At 44.5% G+C, this 23,965-nt stretch overlaps 1 pseudogene; it reads right to left on the bottom strand.

The window, feature by feature from the left end:
• Positions 1 to 773: 773 nt before the first annotated feature.
• LOC136449909 (serine/arginine-rich splicing factor SR30-like) lies at positions 774 to 9,384 on the bottom strand (annotated as a pseudogene).
• Between the last annotated feature and the right edge of the window lie 14,581 nt (positions 9,385 to 23,965).

Below are 23,965 nucleotides of genomic sequence, written 5' to 3'. Positions count from 1 at the left end.
ATTGTTGTTCTTCCTATTTTTTCCCCTTTCTTCCCCAAAGCACAGCTCCGGTGCCAACTCACGGGGGACTGATACAAAGATGCTAAAAAACAAGGGTACAAAACGATATAAAAAATAAACATTTGTTCTTTCACTCACCTTGTCGTGCCAGCGGAGACCATTACTACCGGCAACCTCATTGGCTAGGGGTCTACCCACCAGCAGCAGGGCGAAGGAGAGGAGGATATCCATTGTCCTTGACATAGCACTAAGTAAAGCTGAAGCTACAAACTTACTTGGAACTAATCTAGAAGACGGGAGGCCCGGCTACCTCTCTCTCACCACCGCCAAGGCTGCCGGAGGACGGAACGGAGGGGGGCAGAACCAGAGCGCATTTGAGAGCTTTGGAAGGGGAGGGAGTTTAGAGAGTCGTGTCTTGTCTTAGAGTGATGTTCTGACAAAATGTACTTTAATCAGGTATCCTATAACCTATGCGTACATAATGATCGAATAATGGTAAAACCTAATGCATACACAATGGTTGATTATTGATAAATTAAGACCCAACAGCATGTTTGATTTCTTTTAGACCATGTTAGTTGGGTTAGACTTGTAGCTAGACTTTTTTCCCGAATGCAACACACGGACATATTTACCAATCCACAGACAGACATATCTGTTAGTTTTACTTGAAATCCAACCAATTTCAAACTCAAAATGATACGGAGTCGGCACACTGTCATCAGCAAACTCTTTGCACACCCACTTCGGCTCAATAGGGCAAGGAACAAAACTACCAGAATTCAGCCAAATCTGATCGAAGTTGCACAACGATGCTACATGTTCCAAAGAATCTCAAATTTGGAACATTGTAACACCACACCATGGAACCAAACAGCTCTGCGTACATGCATCCAGGTTTACATGCAACCAATTGAACATAGACGCATACGGCATACCCGTACTACATCTATAGGTTTTACTATGGGTACAATGATAAAACCAGAGTCTTGTAAAAAAAATTGATAAAACATTGAGTTCCAGGAGCCAATAACACGAGGACAGAAAAGTTCAGTCTACACCGGTATGCTACGCATAATAAGTCTCTCTTTAGCAATATAATGTAATTATTAAATGCTCCGTCTAAATAAGAGGAGACCTCCCAAATGTGGGGGAGCACTGGCAACAACATAATCACTCGGACCATTGTGATGGCACGGCATGTTCTCAAGTTCCTTTCTTCTCCCTGGAGCTGCTCACTGCTTCAAGGGCTCCCAAGTTCAATCGGATCTCACCTGCCAGCAAGAACATACTAAATATAAGCATGAAAGTTAATATAGCAACATAATAAGTGATTGTTTTGGAAGCTTGCAATTACAGGAGACCGAGAACGCGATGTGCTTCTGCTCCTAGGGCTTCTGCTCGCAGATCTTGCATGAGAAGGCTGCAAAAGAGTTAAACCAATTGCATTGAACAAGACAATTATGACAAACTCGGTTATAATGAGCTTGGGATACTTACAGAAGAAACTGGGGATCGAGATCTCGATAGCGATCTGCAAAAGGTACCAGAAACAAATTCCATTACTTAATGATGCGTTAATAGCACTCTGATCTGTATATAAAATTGCGATCAAAACTAAACTGGCAACTTGAGATGTGCATAAAGAGGCAACGTTCCACAACATATGAATGAACTGAAACAGGAGGGAAGCTGCAATGTAAGTACACATTTTGGTGTTTATGCTTAATACTCCCAGAAAAATAATATAGTTTTGAGCCTATCAGGTAATTTGGTCATAACTGGAATGCAAATAAGCAAACAAAGCAAGGTGTATATTGAATTTTGTTGTTAATGCCAACTTCTTTGGCTAGTGCGAACCTTGACAAGGAAATGGCTACAGAGAGCCATAATGCAAAAGGCACCATAGGAATTTTTACTAAGATGGCAGCGTTAGTTAAACAAAAACGCAAACTTACAAATTAAGGTTCATTTATATGGAGTCATTGAACTTAATAGTAGACATTTGTTTTAATAACACCACAAGATTCACTTCACATTTTCTTACTGTCAGTCCTATCTTGCTCCTAGGACTGGTCGTAGCCCACTTGTCATACATGCATCACAATCCAGCTCTACTATCCAAAGTCCCAAACCATCCACTCCGATTCTCAAAACATCCAATATTATATCAATGCAGTCCCCAGATCGCCGCATGGCCAAATCTAGGAAAAACAAAAGCAAACCTTGAACAGTGGAGGTTAGCCAACAAGCTCTGTATGTTTAATCATTGAACCACAGAGAATTCAAGTCATACTAATTTAAAGAGAAGTCAGTACATCACAAAAAGTTATGCTAATTTAAAGAGAAACGGTACACCAAGAAAACATATCACAGGTGATTTCAGGAGGTGTTCCAAAGTATATCAAGTTAAAATTCTGGCACCGAACTTTGTTTCTTCTTCTTGCTTTAACAAAAAGCAGAAAAAATATTTTATTTTGAAATATGTTATTATTATTAAAATCTGAGGTGAATATATGTGAATTTTATCTGTAGTCTTTTTCTACTTTTAAGATATAAAGCAGGAAAAATGTGTTGTTATAATCAGAAAAAAAGAGCTCTGGGTTAATGATGTATGAAGTTGATAAATAAGGAGAGGGCTGAAGCTTTTCCATGAGGAAAAAGAAACAAAGAGGTTCTGCCACGCTATGGAGATGACTGGTACAGCAGGAAAAGGTGACAAAAGTATTGTTTCAAAAGAAGGTAAAATTCTGGTAACACCTCTTTCTATACCCTCTCAATTTGACATGCTTCTGAAGGATCCAATACTCCCTGCTACAACATTGAAAGATTTATCTAGAAGTTTGTGATAGAGCCAAACCTTCAGCATGTTCTATATGGTTAGGCTAGAGCACATGCTTAAAAATTCAGAGCTGCATTTGCAGAAGTATGTACAATGCAGTCTCTCAGCTCGGGCATTTTGTTTGTTCGACAAGAGTATATCAGATAGTAGGAAATAATTAAGTTAATGTGGCACTCTCCTATCAGTTGTTACTATTGGCCCACAGGATCACCGGCTCAGGTGAGTGAACCACTCACCAGTCTTGCCGAGCACCCGCTAGCCGTGCCGACCACGAACAGGCGTTGTCCGTCCCCACACGCTATGGCTGGAGCTAGAAGAAGAAGGGAGAATAGAGCATGCACGCACAATACAAGACACCAGCGTTGGCCGAAGCCCTGTCTATGAGATGGCAAATCTGAACTCTTTTTACTGAGTTGCTGTTGTAGTCTATTTATGCAACTCTATTCATCTAGTCCTAGTACAGCTCACATGCTGTAACAGTAACTAGATAACATACAGGGCTGACTCTGCGCCGGCCACTACATGGCTACAGTGTTGCAGGTGAGCCGTGCGGCGCCTGCACCTGCAGCGGCTACAGTATCACAGCAGGGGGTCTTTCGGCGGCGCCTTCCCTTACTGTGTTCACATAAGGAAAACAGTAGTTTATTCTAACAATTCTTTCCCCAAACCTACTACTATCCCTTATACCCCCTTCATGTCGATCATCTCCTTCAGCTCCATGAGTCGAAGACGTCCGAGCGGCTTGGTGAGGACGTCCGTGAGTTGCCGACCAGTTTCGACGAACTCGATGACGATCTGCCCTCCATCGACACAGTCCCTGAGGAAGTGGAACTTCATGTCGATGTGTTTGCTCCGGTCGTGCAGAACCAGATTCTTCACGAGGGCGATGGCGGGCTGGTTGTCCACCATCAGTGCTGGTGGGTGAGCTTCCACGTTGATCAGCTCGCCCAGCAGCCGGCGTAGCCACACAACTTGGCACGCCGCTGTGTCCGCCGCTACGTATTCTGCCTCGCACGTAGATAGCGCCACCACCTTCTGTTTCAGCGATAGCCATGAAATTGGGGCCGACCCAAGGAAGACGAGCATGCCAGAGGTGCTCCGTCGTCCGTCGATGTCCCCCGCCATGTCTGCATCGCTAAACACAGTGAGCTGCAGCCTACTTCCGCCAGTGTTGGGAAAGATGATCCCTTGATCCACCGTTCCCTTGACGTAGCGCAGTAGCCGCTTCACCGCAGCCCAGTGATCTTTGGGATCCTCCATGAAGCGACTGACGTAGCCCACGGCGAACGCAATGTCCGGCCTCGTGTGGACTAGGTAGCGCAGACCGCCGACGATACTCCGGTAGAGTGTTGCATCCACCTTCGCTGCGGTGCTGGCCTTCGTCAGCTTCAGTCGCTCCTCCATCGGAGTTACGCATGGCTTGCACTCAGCCATGCCGCTCCGCTCCAACAGCTTGAAGGCAAACGCGCTCTGACCGAACGTGAGTTTCTCCTTCCCCTGTCTCACCTTGATGCCGAGGTAGTAGGAGAGTGTGCCGAGATCGCTCATTCGAAAACGAGCCGCCATCTCGCGCTTGAAGCTGTTGATGTCCTCCGTGCGCGCGCCGGTGACGATCTAAGTCGTCCACATACACGCCAACGACGAGCTCCTCCTTCCCCCGTCGCCGCGTGTAGAGCGCGTGCTCGGTTGTGCACCGTTGAAACTCAAGCTCGCCCAACGTGGTGTCAAGCTTGGCGTTCCAGGCTCGTGGGGTCTGCCGTAGCCCGTAGAGCGCCTTGTGCAGTCGGAGCACCCTGTGTTCCTCTCCCTTGACAGCGAAACCTGGAGGTTGCCTGACGAAGACCATCTCCGCCATCTCGCCGTTGAGGAAGGCCGATTTTACGTCCAAGTGATGGATGCGCCAGTCCTTTGCTGTTGGTAAGGCAAGTAGCAAACAGACCGACTCCATGCACGCTACTAGCGCAAAGACCTCCTCGAAGTCTATGCCCTCGCGCTGAACAAAGCCTCGGGCGACGAGGCGCGCCTTGTGCTTGACAATGGCGTCGAGCTCGTCCCGCTTGACCTTGTACACCCACTTCAGGCTGATCGGACGGCATCCTGGAGGAGGATCGACGAGCTGCCATGTCTCGTTTTCCTCGATCGCCTTCATCTCCTCCAGCATCGCCCGTCGCCCATCTCTGAACCGCCCGTCATCGCCAGCGGTTAGTCTGGCGACGGCGTTTGTACGGCTCCGATACCACTTGTTGACACACAGGATCACCGGCTCAGGTGGGTGAACCACTCACCAGTCTTGCCGAGCATCCGCTAGTGTTGCTGAGCACCCACTAGCTATGCCGACCACGAACAGACGTTGTCCGTCCCCACACGCTATGGCTGGAGCTAGAGGAAGAAGGGAGACCAGAGCATGCACGCATAATACAAGACACCAGCGTTGGCCGAAGCCCTGTCTGTGAGATGACAAATTTGAACTCTCTTTACTGAGTTGCCATGTTAGTCTATTTATACAACTCTATCCATCTAGTCCTAGTACAGCCCACATGCTGTAACAGTAACTAGATAACATACAGGACTGACTCTGCGCCGGCCACTGCATGGCTACAGTGCTGCAGGTGAGCCGTGCAGCGCCTGCACCTGCAGCGGCTACAGTATCACAGCAGGGGGCTTTTCGGCGCTGGCTTGCCTTGCTGTGTTCACACAAGGAAAACAATAGTTTATTCTAACAGTTACATGCGCCCTGGCCCTGCTTCAAGCTAGTCTACAAAATGATGACATGTAAGTCAGGTTTCAATATTTTTGAGCACCACAGGTGTACTGCAGAATACGTTAAAGATGATTCAGGACAAGATCTGATTGGTTTCACCATTTATTTGACAATCTGTTTTCTTCAAACAATATTAGCACTTTCAGTTTCACAAATGTACATTTCTTGTTGACATAGATTCATGTACCTTTCATCCACAGGTGAGGGTGACCGAGAAAGAGATCTAAGTAAGTAACAACAAATAATAATTAGTGCTGCCATAAGACTTGGATATCAAATTTGTCAGCATGTATGCATAGTTACATACTTTGGACTCCTGCTCCTGCTGTAACTGGGGCTTCTTGAGTACGAGTGGCTACGGCTTCTGCTTCGTGATCTAGCATCATACTCCCTCACCTATAATACAAGAAGAATCAACATAATTCATAATCAAACAGACATGATCTAAGGCATTGTAACAATTTCCAAAACTAAACTGGGGCAAACACGAGAATACATACCCTGATATACGCCCTTGAAAATGCATTCCTGAACTGTGAGTCATCAAGCTTCCTAATCTACACGATGGCAAGAGGAAATGCATGAGTAAAATCATGACACATGAAACAGGAAAGAACAGACATTTAATTAGAGCACTCTCTTCAACAGTAAAACAGACCCTCTGAAACAGTAATAGATGAGAGAAAATGGTTTAGTTCACATTAGAAGAAAAGAAATGAGTAAACGACATGCTAAACCCACCGCGTATTTCATATCTTCATAATTTGTATAATCCACAATTCCAATAGTTTCTGCAGCACAAGAAAGAAGAAGGAGCAGATATCATCAATATGTAAAATTCAGGATAAAGCCTGAATATTTCATACTTCAAAGGGGCAGTGAAGCAATAAGTTAGGAAACATAATTACAAAATCAGGGATTACGTTTACAACCATATGCTGAAATGAGATAGCAGAAAATGTGTTCAGGAGTGCTCAAACAACTAACCTCCAGCCTCACGGTATACATCAGAGAAACAGACATCGCCGGCGCGCCGCATGTGGTCCTGAAATGTAGTAAATGAGTTCTTTCTAGCAGAAGTCCTGGAAGAAGTGAATTATAAAGAAATTACCTTCAGATCTTGCCACGATGCCGATGAAGGTAAACCAGTGACCATAACTGCACGATTCAGGAAATGAAACTTGAGAGTCTGTGTGAGGAGCTAGGAAACTTTCTTATATAACAAAAGTACCAACCACGGAAATCAGAGCGCCTAGAAAACACCTCCACGGTGTGCACTGCTATAGCTGCTTGAACGATCATAAGAATAAGACTGACCTCTGCCACCATGAGCTAATTCAACCTGAGTAGAAAATGGATTTTCAGCAAATGCAAGAAAACCCAAACCAGTCCTCTCTTCTGGGAGAATCATTAAATAAAAGCTTGTTATACATACCCGCAACCTGTAGCCATCAAAGTTATACCCATCACGGCCATAAATTGCATCATCAGCATCACGTGGATCCTCAAACTATAAAAGCATCATTTTTTTTGTTAGCACCAAATGTTTGGTGACATCAAAACAAATTATATTAGTCAGTTTGATTTGAATGGTTAAAGCATGATCTAAAATAGGTTTTAAAACTGAACAGAGTAATAGCGCAGTTGTACGTATTTAAAAGCAGGCCCCATAAAAGAATACTATTCTTACAGAATCAGACCATAGCAAAATATGCTCACCTCAACAAAAGCATATCCAGGGGGTCTTGGAGGTATTTTCAAGTCGATATCCAAAATACGACCATACTGCACAATCATACATTGAAGGGGAAAAAAGTCAAAGGCATTGTCATAACGGTTCAATAAAAGCATAGGTGATGCAGAGACAAAATAAAAGGTATCGGACGTCATTGCAAAACAGATAATATTGTTTACTTCAGACAAAGAGAACTACATATAAGACATTTCTTTAGTTGATATAACTCAATAAAAAACATGTATTGAACTCAAACAAAATTCCAACCAAATTTCAGATAATATACTACTACTCTGATGGTCCATTTGGACTTTGGCACAAGATTAATGTAAGGAGTACAATGACCCTGTTGCCATGCAGTTAAGGTAGATAACAAGTGTACTGCATTGATTAGGCGCCTTTAAGCAGGTGTAGACATGGAAGAATGAGAGTAAAAGATGTCACGAAGTTGTGATGGACTTATATTTGGTGATCTAAGAGAATACTAGATGGACTTATATTTTGGAATCGGAAGAAGTAGTTAATGTCATAAATAAAAAATGTAAACATTCAGCTCCATACTACATTCTCACATTAATAGGATACTGAAATTGCTGTCATGCTGAGACACAAAATGTTATTGACTGGGCAGGAATTAGCATATGCCCTGACCAATCTAAGGTGGTGTTTGGATCCAGTGACTAAAATGTAGGAGGTGTGTCGGGAGGATGATGCATGGAGTGTTCGGATACTAATAAAAAAAAACAAATTACATAATCCGTCAGTATTCCACGAGACGAATTTTTTAAGCCTGATTAATCCGTCATTAGCGCATGTTTACTGTAGGACCACATTGTCAACTCATGGACTAATTAGGCTTAAAAGATTCGTCTCGCAAATTAGTAGCAAACTATGCAATTAGTTTCGTAATTAGCCTATATTTAATACGCAATGCATGTGTCCAAACATTCGATGGGACAACGACTAAAATTTAGGAGGGGCAACCAAACATCACCTTAACACTTGCTTGGAAAATGAAAAGTCAGACAAAGGTATACATGTAAAACAATTGCAACCCACCTTGTAGAAGAGATCCTCAACCTCCCTCTCACGGATGTCCCCAGGGAGATTGCCTACATAGATGGTACGGCTGTTGCGTCTGCTCATTGTTTTCTGCAGTCCAACACGGATAAGTACATCATTATCTCATAAATGGGAAAAATGTTGGGGCAAAGCACAAAGCAATTTTACCATGCAAAAGATCGTAGGGTCACAAAAGAATATAGTTCTCCACGAATGTGTCTTTCACCTAAAACCCTACACCAATTTTCTAAGGAGACTGGTAATATCAAGAGAGATAATTTTATTTAAAAACATCCTAGTCGAAAGTCGAAACGACAGGAAGAACATGGTGGGCCATAACTATATGCTGAGCATTATCAAAAAAATGAAAATGAAGTAGCAGCATCCTTGACCAAGAAAGGAATGATGCTTCATCGGAAAATGTAACAAAGAGCACTATGAGTCTATAACATGTTCTCTATCTCCCTTTTTGTTTCTTTTTTGAACACTCCTTTATTTATTTATTTATTACTCTTATTTCAAAAGGCACTGTACCGTGTGTTTAAACCGTTAATCTTGTACCGTGTTCAATCATGTTTCTATGGTTTCAGTATCATTGCAGCTCCACCCTTACAACACACTAACATGGCCGCATGGGGCGCCGTGGCGAACTTTAGCAAAGAGCGCCCCGGAGGTGGTTCGGTTAAACAATTTAGCCAGAATGGCAGCTGGAAAAGATGATAAAAAACCTAATCGAACCATGCAAGGGTGGATTGCCACGAGTCTACTCAAGTACTCCCGCAACGAACTGAACGGCTACATAAAGAGAGATTTTGACTTGAGATCCCTCGCAAATCAAAAGAAAGGTAGGGACGAGACGACGAGAGGAACGGGCGGCGATTACCATCGAAACAAAATCGGAGCAAACAGGGAAGAAAAGCCAGTAGTGGGGCGTGTGGGGATTAGTCGTGCGCACCTCCTGGAGCGAGGGGAGAGGGAGGGAGAGAGGGGGCCTCGACCTCGAGAAGGTTCGGGATTCGGGAGGCGACGCCGCGTGGTGGAATACTCGAACCTGCGACAGGACAGGAGCCAGCCCGTGGTGATATAGCTGGCGGTGGCGGCTGGCGAATGTGGCTGCGGGGTGCTTCGAGATTCGTGCGGTGGACCGCGACGTTGTGGGCGTGTTGTGGCCTCGTGGGCTGCCGTGGGTTTCAGCAGTGCTGGTCTGATGGACCGTTTTTGTTTAGCCTTTGCAAAAACAAAAGAAAAAACAGCTATCTGACCTACACCTCTCTAATAGGAGATCTATTGTGGAACCAAAATCCAAAATAAGTCTCTAATATAATATCTATGGCTTCCAACTGAGTACCTATATAGAAGACCCATTTTAGGTGCTAGGAGAGGCATAACCCAAATTTGAGTATCATTTCTCTTGGAGACCTATTTGCAGAAAGGGTTATCTTTTGGGTCCAAAAATAAGTATTGAACCCTTTGCCTGTAGTGCTACCCAAAGGACAAATAGATCTTGTATTTTGAGTCGTGGTTGTTGGAGACAGTCTAAGACCCGTTTGGTAATTGGTAGGGAATTTTGGATGGCTTATGAGATTGATTTCTAGCTTCACCTACCAATTCGGCGATTTCTAAACAGTTTCACCTTAGAAGCCCCTGAAATTGCGTTCTCACTTGGAATGTATGCGGGAAGGAAACTTGAAAATAGTGGCTTATCCCCGTTTAATACCACTTCGGTGGGCCCTAGCACCGCTAGGGGCGGATTTGCCCCTAGGTCGGCAAAGGGAGTGCGAGGGGCAGGCGAGCGCTAAAGCCACTGCCACATCGGCATGTAGCCCCCCACTCGCGCTGGACGCGGGTGGCGGACAGGGTAGACGGGGTGATGCAAAGCTTGGGGGCGAGGCGGGGCGGGGCGACATAGGCAACATGGACCCAAGGTGGGCCGCTGCTGCATTGGGAGGACAAGGTCGGAGCAAGCCCAAGCACGAGCGCGAGTGCCCGTTGCCAGAGCAAGGACGGGGCGGAGGAGAGGAAGAAAGAGAGATGGAGACGAGGGAGCATTCAGATAAGAAAGAGAGACCGACATGGGAAAGAAAAGTAGAGGTGGAGGCTAAACTAGAGGCATAGCTAGATTGGACCGGAAAGGTGAGCTAGAGGTTGCCCCTGGCCATGGCCTTACGTGGCCTAAAATGGCGCGGCGGAGAGGAAACTCCCAAATTGGGGCTCGTCGTGATGCAATTCAAAGTGGTGAGGTGGCGGTTGAGACGCTGGTGATCGGGCGCACCCACAAGTGTGAGGAATTGAGGCTGGTGCCCACACTCGGGGCCTCGGTGGCCGTGATGTGACTGCGGTGGGCAGGGTGCAGCAGGGAAAAAATACGGCGGTGGCAGTGGTGCGGCTGTGTGCCCTGGCGAGACGTGTATGTCGTGATCGAGTGCTTCTATCCAAAGCACAAATGATGAGCGCGCCCTCCACAACCGGCCACATGCGCGCACGAGACGGCAGGCATGGCCTAGCCCGCGCGGCCGTAGTGCCATTAAGGCGAGGCGATGACTCGAGCGCAACGGGAGCACCCCACGTGCACGCTGGCAAAACATGGCAGTGACGCAGCGAGGAGCGATGAGGTGGCCCATAGCACAACATGATGTGCAACAGTGAGGCAGAGCAGCCATAGCGGTAGCAACACAACAGTGCGCAGGGCCGCCAGCAGCGCGGCATGGCCGCATGGCACCAGCGGCGGCCTCACACGGCAGCGCCCAAGGCTAATCCCATGGGACATGGCCAGTCCAGCATGGCAACACGTGGGCGCGTGCGAGGCACACTGACACGACGATGACAACCACTGACGCGCGGTGACCTCGCCCACATGAGGGAAACAAACCAGAAACATGTTGTGCATGGATTTTAAAGCTTCTACCGCGACCAACCCGTTACTCCCAAACATAAACGGTCTTCACTACACTCCAGATGGCATATGAGGCTACTTAAGCAAGCTATAGCACTACATTGCTCTTTAACCCAATTCCGTAGAATAGTTTGCTAAACATAGCAATGTCTAACTGCCAACAAACTTTGAATTTTTTCTAAGTTTTGAGTTGAACTCTATTTCAAATTGCATTTCTAAGCTATTGGAAATCTTAGCTAGTAATATTATTTTCCGACCGCCGGTATTTCATTATCATCTACAAAGTTTGTACTTCAAACTTTATTTAAGTATCACATACATGTTCTATAGCATTTTTGCTAAAAAAATTGGTTTTAAACCCTAAGTGATATAACATGACTATTGAATTAACTTTCATTTCGCATTTCCATTGATCGTTTTGAGTTACGGAAATTGATCTACACTCTTTATTACAGGCATTAACACATAAACATGATGCTCATGACATGTTTTAGTAAATGATTTACAGTGTAACACATGCATTAACACATAAACATGATGCTCATGACATGTTTTAGTAAATAATTTATAGTGTAACACCGAGGGTGTTACACTAGTTAGGCTAGGTCTAGAGGGAGGCAAGCAGGCTTCGCTTGGATTTCTGATCGTGTCAAGAGAGTGGTTTGGTACAATCTTTGTACCCCCTCTCTTTTGTACCTCCATTATTTTTATATGCTAGTTACAATTGTTATGACAATATTAGTATTCATCTTATTCATGTTCTTTGTTATAATGTTCAACGTCTACTTTGATTATATACTTAGTATAGCTAGTTTATCATTATGTTTATGCATAAGTTCGTATAGCGTTCACTCTAAAGTATATGGGGTGGGTGGTCGACATTGTGTAAGCATAGTGCTTATACGTTGTTTATCTATGGATACACCTTATATTCTAGGTCATGTGGTAGATCACAGATGTGACACTCCCGTTGAGTTCTTTGTAGTCCACTCCCCGAATATAGGTGCAAGTAGAGTTCGGTTACGAAGGAAGAACAAGCTCTATTCTTAATCTTCCTTAGTAATATCCCTTATGTGTAGATATAAAGATAACCTTAGCCAGTGTAATTGCACTATGGATGACAACCTAGTAAAGTAATGTTAGGAGATATAGGTTTATAATAGGTGGCTACTAAACAAGATAATAAGTACCAACAAGTATTTCTGGCGCCGTTGCCAGGGAAGGTAGCTAGGTAAAGGAAGTTTTGATAAACTTATACTTATTGATGTGATCGAGAAAAATCATTGACCTCTGCTCAAACAGGCTTACCCTTATTTTGTCTACTTGTGTATCTTATGCAGGGTAATGTATGACAGGTTTTGACCTTTCGACAAACTACGTCGAAGATCTAGAAGCATTAATCAGGAGGACTAGAGCTAAACTCAAGAAAGTTCTAGCTTTATAGTCAGAAGACAACCATATAAGGCAAAGCTTAACACATGAATTTGAAGCCATAGCTAACATGACTCTCCGTGAATTCTCTGCTCTAACTACAGCCAACATCCGTACTAGACCAACAGTCAATGTCGAAGATAATGGATTTGAGCTCAAGCCAACCCTCATCAACATGGTGCAAGCAAGCCAGTTTTGTGGAAAGGCACATAAAGATACGAGTGCATATCTCCAATACTTCCTAAAGATCAGTAACACTTTCATCATCAAAGGAGTGACCTAAGATGCCATATTACTTCGCCTCTTCCCATTCTCACTTTTGGGGAAGGCGAAGCAATGGTTCTACACCAACAAAGATAGAAATACTACATGGGATAACTGCTCTACTGTCTTCCTAGCAAAGTTCTTTCACATAAGAGTCTTGTAAGTAGGAGAGAATAAGAGACGAAGGATATGAACAGAAATTGTAAAACAATTTTAAGCACTCTATTATTGTTGTTCTTCCTATTTTTTCCCCTTTCTTCCCCAAAGCACAGCTCCGGTGCCAACTCACGGGGGACTGATACAAAGATGCTAAAAAACAAGGGTACAAAACGATATAAAAAATAAACATTTGTTCTTTCACTCACCTTGTCGTGCCAGCGGAGACCATTACTACCGGCAACCTCATTGGCTAGGGGTCTACCCACCAGCAGCAGGGCGAAGGAGAGGAGGATATCCATTGTCCTTGACATAGCACTAAGTAAAGCTGAAGCTACAAACTTACTTGGAACTAATCTAGAAGACGGGAGGCCCGGCTACCTCTCTCTCACCACCGCCAAGGCTGCCGGAGGACGGAACGGAGGGGGGCAGAACCAGAGCGCATTTGAGAGCTTTGGAAGGGGAGGGAGTTTAGAGAGTCGTGTCTTGTCTTAGAGTGATGTTCTGACAAAATGTACTTTAATCAGGTATCCTATAACCTATGCGTACATAATGATCGAATAATGGTAAAACCTAATGCATACACAATGGTTGATTATTGATAAATTAAGACCCAACAGCATGTTTGATTTCTTTTAGACCATGTTAGTTGGGTTAGACTTGTAGCTAGACTTTTTTCCCGAATGCAACACACGGACATATTTACCAATCCACAGACAGACATATCTGTTAGTTTTACTTGAAATCCAACCAATTTCAAACTCAAAATGATACGGAGTCGGCACACTGTCATCAGCAAACTCTTTGCACACCCACTTCGGCTCAATAGGGCAAGGAACAAAACTACCAGAATTCAGCCAAATCTGATCGAAGTTGCACAACGATGCTACATGTTCCAAAGAATCTCAAATTTGGAACATTGTAACACCACACCATGGAACCAAACAGCTCTGCGTACATGCATCCAGGTTTACATGCAACCAATTGAACATAGACGCATACGGCATACCCGTACTACATCTATAGGTTTTACTATGGGTACAATGATAAAACCAGAGTCTTGTAAAAAAAATTGATAAAACATTGAGTTCCAGGAGCCAATAACACGAGGACAGAAAAGTTCAGTCTACACCGGTATGCTACGCATAATAAGTCTCTCTTTAGCAATATAATGTAATTATTAAATGCTCCGTCTAAATAAGAGGAGACCTCCCAAATGTGGGGGAGCACTGGCAACAACATAATCACTCGGACCATTGTGATGGCACGGCATGTTCTCAAGTTCCTTTCTTCTCCCTGGAGCTGCTCACTGCTTCAAGGGCTCCCAAGTTCAATCGGATCTCACCTGCCAGCAAGAACATACTAAATATAAGCATGAAAGTTAATATAGCAACATAATAAGTGATTGTTTTGGAAGCTTGCAATTACAGGAGACCGAGAACGCGATGTGCTTCTGCTCCTAGGGCTTCTGCTCGCAGATCTTGCATGAGAAGGCTGCAAAAGAGTTAAACCAATTGCATTGAACAAGACAATTATGACAAACTCGGTTATAATGAGCTTGGGATACTTACAGAAGAAACTGGGGATCGAGATCTCGATAGCGATCTGCAAAAGGTACCAGAAACAAATTCCATTACTTAATGATGCGTTAATAGCACTCTGATCTGTATATAAAATTGCGATCAAAACTAAACTGGCAACTTGAGATGTGCATAAAGAGGCAACGTTCCACAACATATGAATGAACTGAAACAGGAGGGAAGCTGCAATGTAAGTACACATTTTGGTGTTTATGCTTAATACTCCCAGAAAAATAATATAGTTTTGAGCCTATCAGGTAATTTGGTCATAACTGGAATGCAAATAAGCAAACAAAGCAAGGTGTATATTGAATTTTGTTGTTAATGCCAACTTCTTTGGCTAGTGCGAACCTTGACAAGGAAATGGCTACAGAGAGCCATAATGCAAAAGGCACCATAGGAATTTTTACTAAGATGGCAGCGTTAGTTAAACAAAAACGCAAACTTACAAATTAAGGTTCATTTATATGGAGTCATTGAACTTAATAGTAGACATTTGTTTTAATAACACCACAAGATTCACTTCACATTTTCTTACTGTCAGTCCTATCTTGCTCCTAGGACTGGTCGTAGCCCACTTGTCATACATGCATCACAATCCAGCTCTACTATCCAAAGTCCCAAACCATCCACTCCGATTCTCAAAACATCCAATATTATATCAATGCAGTCCCCAGATCGCCGCATGGCCAAATCTAGGAAAAACAAAAGCAAACCTTGAACAGTGGAGGTTAGCCAACAAGCTCTGTATGTTTAATCATTGAACCACAGAGAATTCAAGTCATACTAATTTAAAGAGAAGTCAGTACATCACAAAAAGTTATGCTAATTTAAAGAGAAACGGTACACCAAGAAAACATATCACAGGTGATTTCAGGAGGTGTTCCAAAGTATATCAAGTTAAAATTCTGGCACCGAACTTTGTTTCTTCTTCTTGCTTTAACAAAAAGCAGAAAAAATATTTTATTTTGAAATATGTTATTATTATTAAAATCTGAGGTGAATATATGTGAATTTTATCTGTAGTCTTTTTCTACTTTTAAGATATAAAGCAGGAAAAATGTGTTGTTATAATCAGAAAAAAAGAGCTCTGGGTTAATGATGTATGAAGTTGATAAATAAGGAGAGGGCTGAAGCTTTTCCATGAGGAAAAAGAAACAAAGAGGTTCTGCCACGCTATGGAGATGACTGGTACAGCAGGAAAAGGTGACAAAAGTATTGTTTCAAAAGAAGGTAAAATTCTGGTAACACCTCTTTCTATACCCTCTCAATTTGACATGCTTCTGAAGGATCCAATACTCCCTGCTACAACATTGAAAGATTTATCTAGAAGTTTGTGATAGAGCCAAACCTTCAGCATGTTCTATATGGTTAGGCTAGAGCACATGCTTAAAAATTCAGAGCTGCATTTGCAGAAGTATGTACAATGCAGTCTCTCAGCTCGGGCATTTTGTTTGTTCGACAAGAGTATATCAGATAGTAGGAAATAATTAAGTTAATGTGGCACTCTCCTATCAGTTGTTACTATTGGCCCACAGGATCACCGGCTCAGGTGAGTGAACCACTCACCAGTCTTGCCGAGCACCCGCTAGCCGTGCCGACCACGAACAGGCGTTGTCCGTCCCCACACGCTATGGCTGGAGCTAGAAGAAGAAGGGAGAATAGAGCATGCACGCACAATACAAGACACCAGCGTTGGCCGAAGCCCTGTCTATGAGATGGCAAATCTGAACTCTTTTTACTGAGTTGCTGTTGTAGTCTATTTATGCAACTCTATTCATCTAGTCCTAGTACAGCTCACATGCTGTAACAGTAACTAGATAACATACAGGGCTGACTCTGCGCCGGCCACTACATGGCTACAGTGTTGCAGGTGAGCCGTGCGGCGCCTGCACCTGCAGCGGCTACAGTATCACAGCAGGGGGTCTTTCGGCGGCGCCTTCCCTTACTGTGTTCACATAAGGAAAACAGTAGTTTATTCTAACAATTCTTTCCCCAAACCTACTACTATCCCTTATACCCCCTTCATGTCGATCATCTCCTTCAGCTCCATGAGTCGAAGACGTCCGAGCGGCTTGGTGAGGACGTCCGTGAGTTGCCGACCAGTTTCGACGAACTCGATGACGATCTGCCCTCCATCGACACAGTCCCTGAGGAAGTGGAACTTCATGTCGATGTGTTTGCTCCGGTCGTGCAGAACCAGATTCTTCACGAGGGCGATGGCGGGCTGGTTGTCCACCATCAGTGCTGGTGGGTGAGCTTCCACGTTGATCAGCTCGCCCAGCAGCCGGCGTAGCCACACAACTTGGCACGCCGCTGTGTCCGCCGCTACGTATTCTGCCTCGCACGTAGATAGCGCCACCACCTTCTGTTTCAGCGATAGCCATGAAATTGGGGCCGACCCAAGGAAGACGAGCATGCCAGAGGTGCTCCGTCGTCCGTCGATGTCCCCCGCCATGTCTGCATCGCTAAACACAGTGAGCTGCAGCCTACTTCCGCCAGTGTTGGGAAAGATGATCCCTTGATCCACCGTTCCCTTGACGTAGCGCAGTAGCCGCTTCACCGCAGCCCAGTGATCTTTGGGATCCTCCATGAAGCGACTGACGTAGCCCACGGCGAACGCAATGTCCGGCCTCGTGTGGACTAGGTAGCGCAGACCGCCGACGATACTCCGGTAGAGTGTTGCATCCACCTTCGCTGCGGTGCTGGCCTTCGTCAGCTTCAGTCGCTCCTCCATCGGAGTTACGCATGGCTTGCACTCAGCCATGCCGCTCCGCTCCAACAGCTTGAAGGCAAACGCGCTCTGACCGAACGTGAGTTTCTCCTTCCCCTGTCTCACCTTGATGCCGAGGTAGTAGGAGAGTGTGCCGAGATCGCTCATTCGAAAACGAGCCGCCATCTCGCGCTTGAAGCTGTTGATGTCCTCCGTGCGCGCGCCGGTGACGATCTAAGTCGTCCACATACACGCCAACGACGAGCTCCTCCTTCCCCCGTCGCCGCGTGTAGAGCGCGTGCTCGGTTGTGCACCGTTGAAACTCAAGCTCGCCCAACGTGGTGTCAAGCTTGGCGTTCCAGGCTCGTGGGGTCTGCCGTAGCCCGTAGAGCGCCTTGTGCAGTCGGAGCACCCTGTGTTCCTCTCCCTTGACAGCGAAACCTGGAGGTTGCCTGACGAAGACCATCTCCGCCATCTCGCCGTTGAGGAAGGCCGATTTTACGTCCAAGTGATGGATGCGCCAGTCCTTTGCTGTTGGTAAGGCAAGTAGCAAACAGACCGACTCCATGCACGCTACTAGCGCAAAGACCTCCTCGAAGTCTATGCCCTCGCGCTGAACAAAGCCTCGGGCGACGAGGCGCGCCTTGTGCTTGACAATGGCGTCGAGCTCGTCCCGCTTGACCTTGTACACCCACTTCAGGCTGATCGGACGGCATCCTGGAGGAGGATCGACGAGCTGCCATGTCTCGTTTTCCTCGATCGCCTTCATCTCCTCCAGCATCGCCCGTCGCCCATCTCTGAACCGCCCGTCATCGCCAGCGGTTAGTCTGGCGACGGCGTTTGTACGGCTCCGATACCACTTGTTGACACACAGGATCACCGGCTCAGGTGGGTGAACCACTCACCAGTCTTGCCGAGCATCCGCTAGTGTTGCTGAGCACCCACTAGCTATGCCGACCACGAACAGACGTTGTCCGTCCCCACACGCTATGGCTGGAGCTAGAGGAAGAAGGGAGACCAGAGCATGCACGCATAATACAAGACACCAGCGTTGGCCGAAGCCCTGTCTGTGAGATGACAAATTTGAACTCTCTTTACTGAGTTGCCATGTTAGTCTATTTATACAACTCTATCCATCTAGTCCTAGTACAGCCCACATGCTGTAACAGTAACTAGATAACATACAGGACTGACTCTGCGCCGGCCACTGCATGGCTACAGTGCTGCAGGTGAGCCGTGCAGCGCCTGCACCTGCAGCGGCTACAGTATCACAGCAGGGGGCTTTTCGGCGCTGGCTTGCCTTGCTGTGTTCACACAAGGAAAACAATAGTTTATTCTAACAGTTACATGCGCCCTGGCCCTGCTTCAAGCTAGTCTACAAAATGATGACATGTAAGTCAGGTTTCAATATTTTTGAGCACCACAGGTGTACTGCAGAATACGTTAAAGATGATTCAGGACAAGATCTGATTGGTTTCACCATTTATTTGACAATCTGTTTTCTTCAAACAATATTAGCACTTTCAGTTTCACAAATGTACATTTCTTGTTGACATAGATTCATGTACCTTTCATCCACAGGTGAGGGTGACCGAGAAAGAGATCTAAGTAAGTAACAACAAATAATAATTAGTGCTGCCATAAGACTTGGATATCAAATTTGTCAGCATGTATGCATAGTTACATACTTTGGACTCCTGCTCCTGCTGTAACTGGGGCTTCTTGAGTACGAGTGGCTACGGCTTCTGCTTCGTGATCTAGCATCATACTCCCTCACCTATAATACAAGAAGAATCAACATAATTCATAATCAAACAGACATGATCTAAGGCATTGTAACAATTTCCAAAACTAAACTGGGGCAAACACGAGAATACATACCCTGATATACGCCCTTGAAAATGCATTCCTGAACTGTGAGTCATCAAGCTTCCTAATCTACACGATGGCAAGAGGAAATGCATGAGTAAAATCATGACACATGAAACAGGAAAGAACAGACATTTAATTAGAGCACTCTCTTCAACAGTAAAACAGACCCTCTGAAACAGTAATAGATGAGAGAAAATGGTTTAGTTCACATTAGAAGAAAAGAAATGAGTAAACGACATGCTAAACCCACCGCGTATTTCATATCTTCATAATTTGTATAATCCACAATTCCAATAGTTTCTGCAGCACAAGAAAGAAGAAGGAGCAGATATCATCAATATGTAAAATTCAGGATAAAGCCTGAATATTTCATACTTCAAAGGGGCAGTGAAGCAATAAGTTAGGAAACATAATTACAAAATCAGGGATTACGTTTACAACCATATGCTGAAATGAGATAGCAGAAAATGTGTTCAGGAGTGCTCAAACAACTAACCTCCAGCCTCACGGTATACATCAGAGAAACAGACATCGCCGGCGCGCCGCATGTGGTCCTGAAATGTAGTAAATGAGTTCTTTCTAGCAGAAGTCCTGGAAGAAGTGAATTATAAAGAAATTACCTTCAGATCTTGCCACGATGCCGATGAAGGTAAACCAGTGACCATAACTGCACGATTCAGGAAATGAAACTTGAGAGTCTGTGTGAGGAGCTAGGAAACTTTCTTATATAACAAAAGTACCAACCACGGAAATCAGAGCGCCTAGAAACACCTCCACGGTGTGCACTGCTATAGCTGCTTGAACGATCATAAGAATAAGACTGACCTCTGCCACCATGAGCTAATTCAACCTGAGTAGAAAATGGATTTTCAGCAAATGCAAGAAAACCCAAACCAGTCCTCTCTTCTGGGAGAATCATTAAATAAAAGCTTGTTATACATACCCGCAACCTGTAGCCATCAAAGTTATACCCATCACGGCCATAAATTGCATCATCAGCATCACGTGGATCCTCAAACTATAAAAGCATCATTTTTTTTGTTAGCACCAAATGTTTGGTGACATCAAAACAAATTATATTAGTCAGTTTGATTTGAATGGTTAAAGCATGATCTAAAATAGGTTTTAAAACTGAACAGAGTAATAGCGCAGTTGTACGTATTTAAAAGCAGGCCCCATAAAAGAATACTATTCTTACAGAATCAGACCATAGCAAAATATGCTCACCTCAACAAAAGCATATCCAGGGGGTCTTGGAGGTATTTTCAAGTCGATATCCAAAATACGACCATACTGCACAATCATACATTGAAGGGGAAAAAAGTCAAAGGCATTGTCATAACGGTTCAATAAAAGCATAGGTGATGCAGAGACAAAATAAAAGGTATCGGACGTCATTGCAAAACAGATAATATTGTTTACTTCAGACAAAGAGAACTACATATAAGACATTTCTTTAGTTGATATAACTCAATAAAAAACATGTATTGAACTCAAACAAAATTCCAACCAAATTTCAGATAATATACTACTACTCTGATGGTCCATTTGGACTTTGGCACAAGATTAATGTAAGGAGTACAATGACCCTGTTGCCATGCAGTTAAGGTAGATAACAAGTGTACTGCATTGATTAGGCGCCTTTAAGCAGGTGTAGACATGGAAGAATGAGAGTAAAAGATGTCACGAAGTTGTGATGGACTTATATTTGGTGATCTAAGAGAATACTAGATGGACTTATATTTTGGAATCGGAAGAAGTAGTTAATGTCATAAATAAAAAATGTAAACATTCAGCTCCATACTACATTCTCACATTAATAGGATACTGAAATTGCTGTCATGCTGAGACACAAAATGTTATTGACTGGGCAGGAATTAGCATATGCCCTGACCAATCTAAGGTGGTGTTTGGATCCAGTGACTAAAATGTAGGAGGTGTGTCGGGAGGATGATGCATGGAGTGTTCGGATACTAATAAAAAAAAACAAATTACATAATCCGTCAGTATTCCACGAGACGAATTTTTTAAGCCTGATTAATCCGTCATTAGCGCATGTTTACTGTAGGACCACATTGTCAACTCATGGACTAATTAGGCTTAAAAGATTCGTCTCGCAAATTAGTAGCAAACTATGCAATTAGTTTCGTAATTAGCCTATATTTAATACGCAATGCATGTGTCCAAACATTCGATGGGACAACGACTAAAATTTAGGAGGGGCAACCAAACATCACCTTAACACTTGCTTGGAAAATGAAAAGTCAGACAAAGGTATACATGTAAAACAATTGCAACCCACCTTGTAGAAGAGATCCTCAACCTCCCTCTCACGGATGTCCCCAGGGAGATTGCCTACATAGATGGTACGGCTGTTGCGTCTGCTCATTGTTTTCTGCAGTCCAACACGGATAAGTACATCATTATCTCATAAATGGGAAAAATGTTGGGGCAAAGCACAAAGCAATTTTACCATGCAAAAGATCGTAGGGTCACAAAAGAATATAGTTCTCCACGAATGTGTCTTTCACCTAAAACCCTACACCAATTTTCTAAGGAGACTGGTAATATCAAGAGAGATAATTTTATTTAAAAACATCCTAGTCGAAAGTCGAAACGACAGGAAGAACATGGTGGGCCATAACTATATGCTGAGCATTATCAAAAAAATGAAAATGAAGTAGCAGCATCCTTGACCAAGAAAGGAATGATGCTTCATCGGAAAATGTAACAAAGAGCACTATGAGTCTATAACATGTTCTCTATCTCCCTTTTTGTTTCTTTTTTGAACACTCCTTTATTTATTTATTTATTACTCTTATTTCAAAAGGCACTGTACCGTGTGTTTAAACCGTTAATCTTGTACCGTGTTCAATCATGTTTCTATGGTTTCAGTATCATTGCAGCTCCACCCTTACAACACACTAACATGGCCGCATGGGGCGCCGTGGCGAACTTTAGCAAAGAGCGCCCCGGAGGTGGTTCGGTTAAACAATTTAGCCAGAATGGCAGCTGGAAAAGATGATAAAAAACCTAATCGAACCATGCAAGGGTGGATTGCCACGAGTCTACTCAAGTACTCCCGCAACGAACTGAACGGCTACATAAAGAGAGATTTTGACTTGAGATCCCTCGCAAATCAAAAGAAAGGTAGGGACGAGACGACGAGAGGAACGGGCGGCGATTACCATCGAAACAAAATCGGAGCAAACAGGGAAGAAAAGCCAGTAGTGGGGCGTGTGGGGATTAGTCGTGCGCACCTCCTGGAGCGAGGGGAGAGGGAGGGAGAGAGGGGCCTCGACCTCGAGAAGGTTCGGGATTCGGGAGGCGACGCCGCGTGGTGGAATACTCGAACCTGCGACAGGACAGGAGCCAGCCCGTGGTGATATAGCTGGCGGTGGCGGCTGGCGAATGTGGCTGCGGGGTGCTTCGAGATTCGTGCGGTGGACCGCGACGTTGTGGGCGTGTTGTGGCCTCGTGGGCTGCCGTGGGTTTCAGCAGTGCTGGTCTGATGGACCGTTTTTGTTTAGCCTTTGCAAAAACAAAAGAAAAAACAGCTATCTGACCTACACCTCTCTAATAGGAGATCTATTGTGGAACCAAAATCCAAAATAAGTCTCTAATATAATATCTATGGCTTCCAACTGAGTACCTATATAGAAGACCCATTTTAGGTGCTAGGAGAGGCATAACCCAAATTTGAGTATCATTTCTCTTGGAGACCTATTTGCAGAAAGGGTTATCTTTTGGGTCCAAAAATAAGTATTGAACCCTTTGCCTGTAGTGCTACCCAAAGGACAAATAGATCTTGTATTTTGAGTCGTGGTTGTTGGAGACAGTCTAAGACCCGTTTGGTAATTGGTAGGGAATTTTGGATGGCTTATGAGATTGATTTCTAGCTTCACCTACCAATTCGGCGATTTCTAAACAGTTTCACCTTAGAAGCCCCTGAAATTGCGTTCTCACTTGGAATGTATGCGGGAAGAACTTGAAAATAGTGGCTTATCCCCGTTTAATACCACTTCGGTGGGCCCTAGCACCGCTAGGGGCGGATTTGCCCCTAGGTCGGCAAAGGGAGTGCGAGGGGCAGGCGAGCGCTAAAGCCACTGCCACATCGGCATGTAGCCCCCCACTCGCGCTGGACGCGGGTGGCGGACAGGGTAGACGGGGTGATGCAAAGCTTGGGGGCGAGGCGGGGCGGGGCGACATAGGCAACATGGACCCAAGGTGGGCCGCTGCTGCATTGGGAGGACAAGGTCGGAGCAAGCCCAAGCACGAGCGCGAGTGCCCGTTGCCAGAGCAAGGACGGGGCGGAGGAGAGGAAGAAAGAGAGATGGAGACGAGGGAGCATTCAGATAAGAAAGAGAGACCGACATGGGAAAGAAAGAGAAGAGGAGGAAAAGAAAAGGTAAAGAAAGAAAAAGATATTATGGCCATTTTATCCATTTGTCAATTATTGGGAGAAGTTGTTTTATCAAACGGTTCTCTAAAATAGTTCCAGCTTTACCGTAAAAGTTGTTTTCGAGCCAAAGCTAATAAAAACTGTTTCATCAGTGAATCTGAGCGGTACCAAATAGACATGATTATGAGTGACGAGTCAAACCTAGAGTATGCCTAAAAATCAATATATATAGCAATACTTCATTCCCAAAATAA

This window comes from Miscanthus floridulus, chromosome 5 (assembly GCF_019320115.1).
Source record: "Miscanthus floridulus cultivar M001 chromosome 5, ASM1932011v1, whole genome shotgun sequence".
Taxonomy (NCBI): domain Eukaryota; kingdom Viridiplantae; phylum Streptophyta; class Magnoliopsida; order Poales; family Poaceae; genus Miscanthus; species Miscanthus floridulus.
The sequence above is the reverse complement of the archived record's forward strand: the minus strand, read 5'-3'. Positions and strand labels throughout refer to the sequence as shown.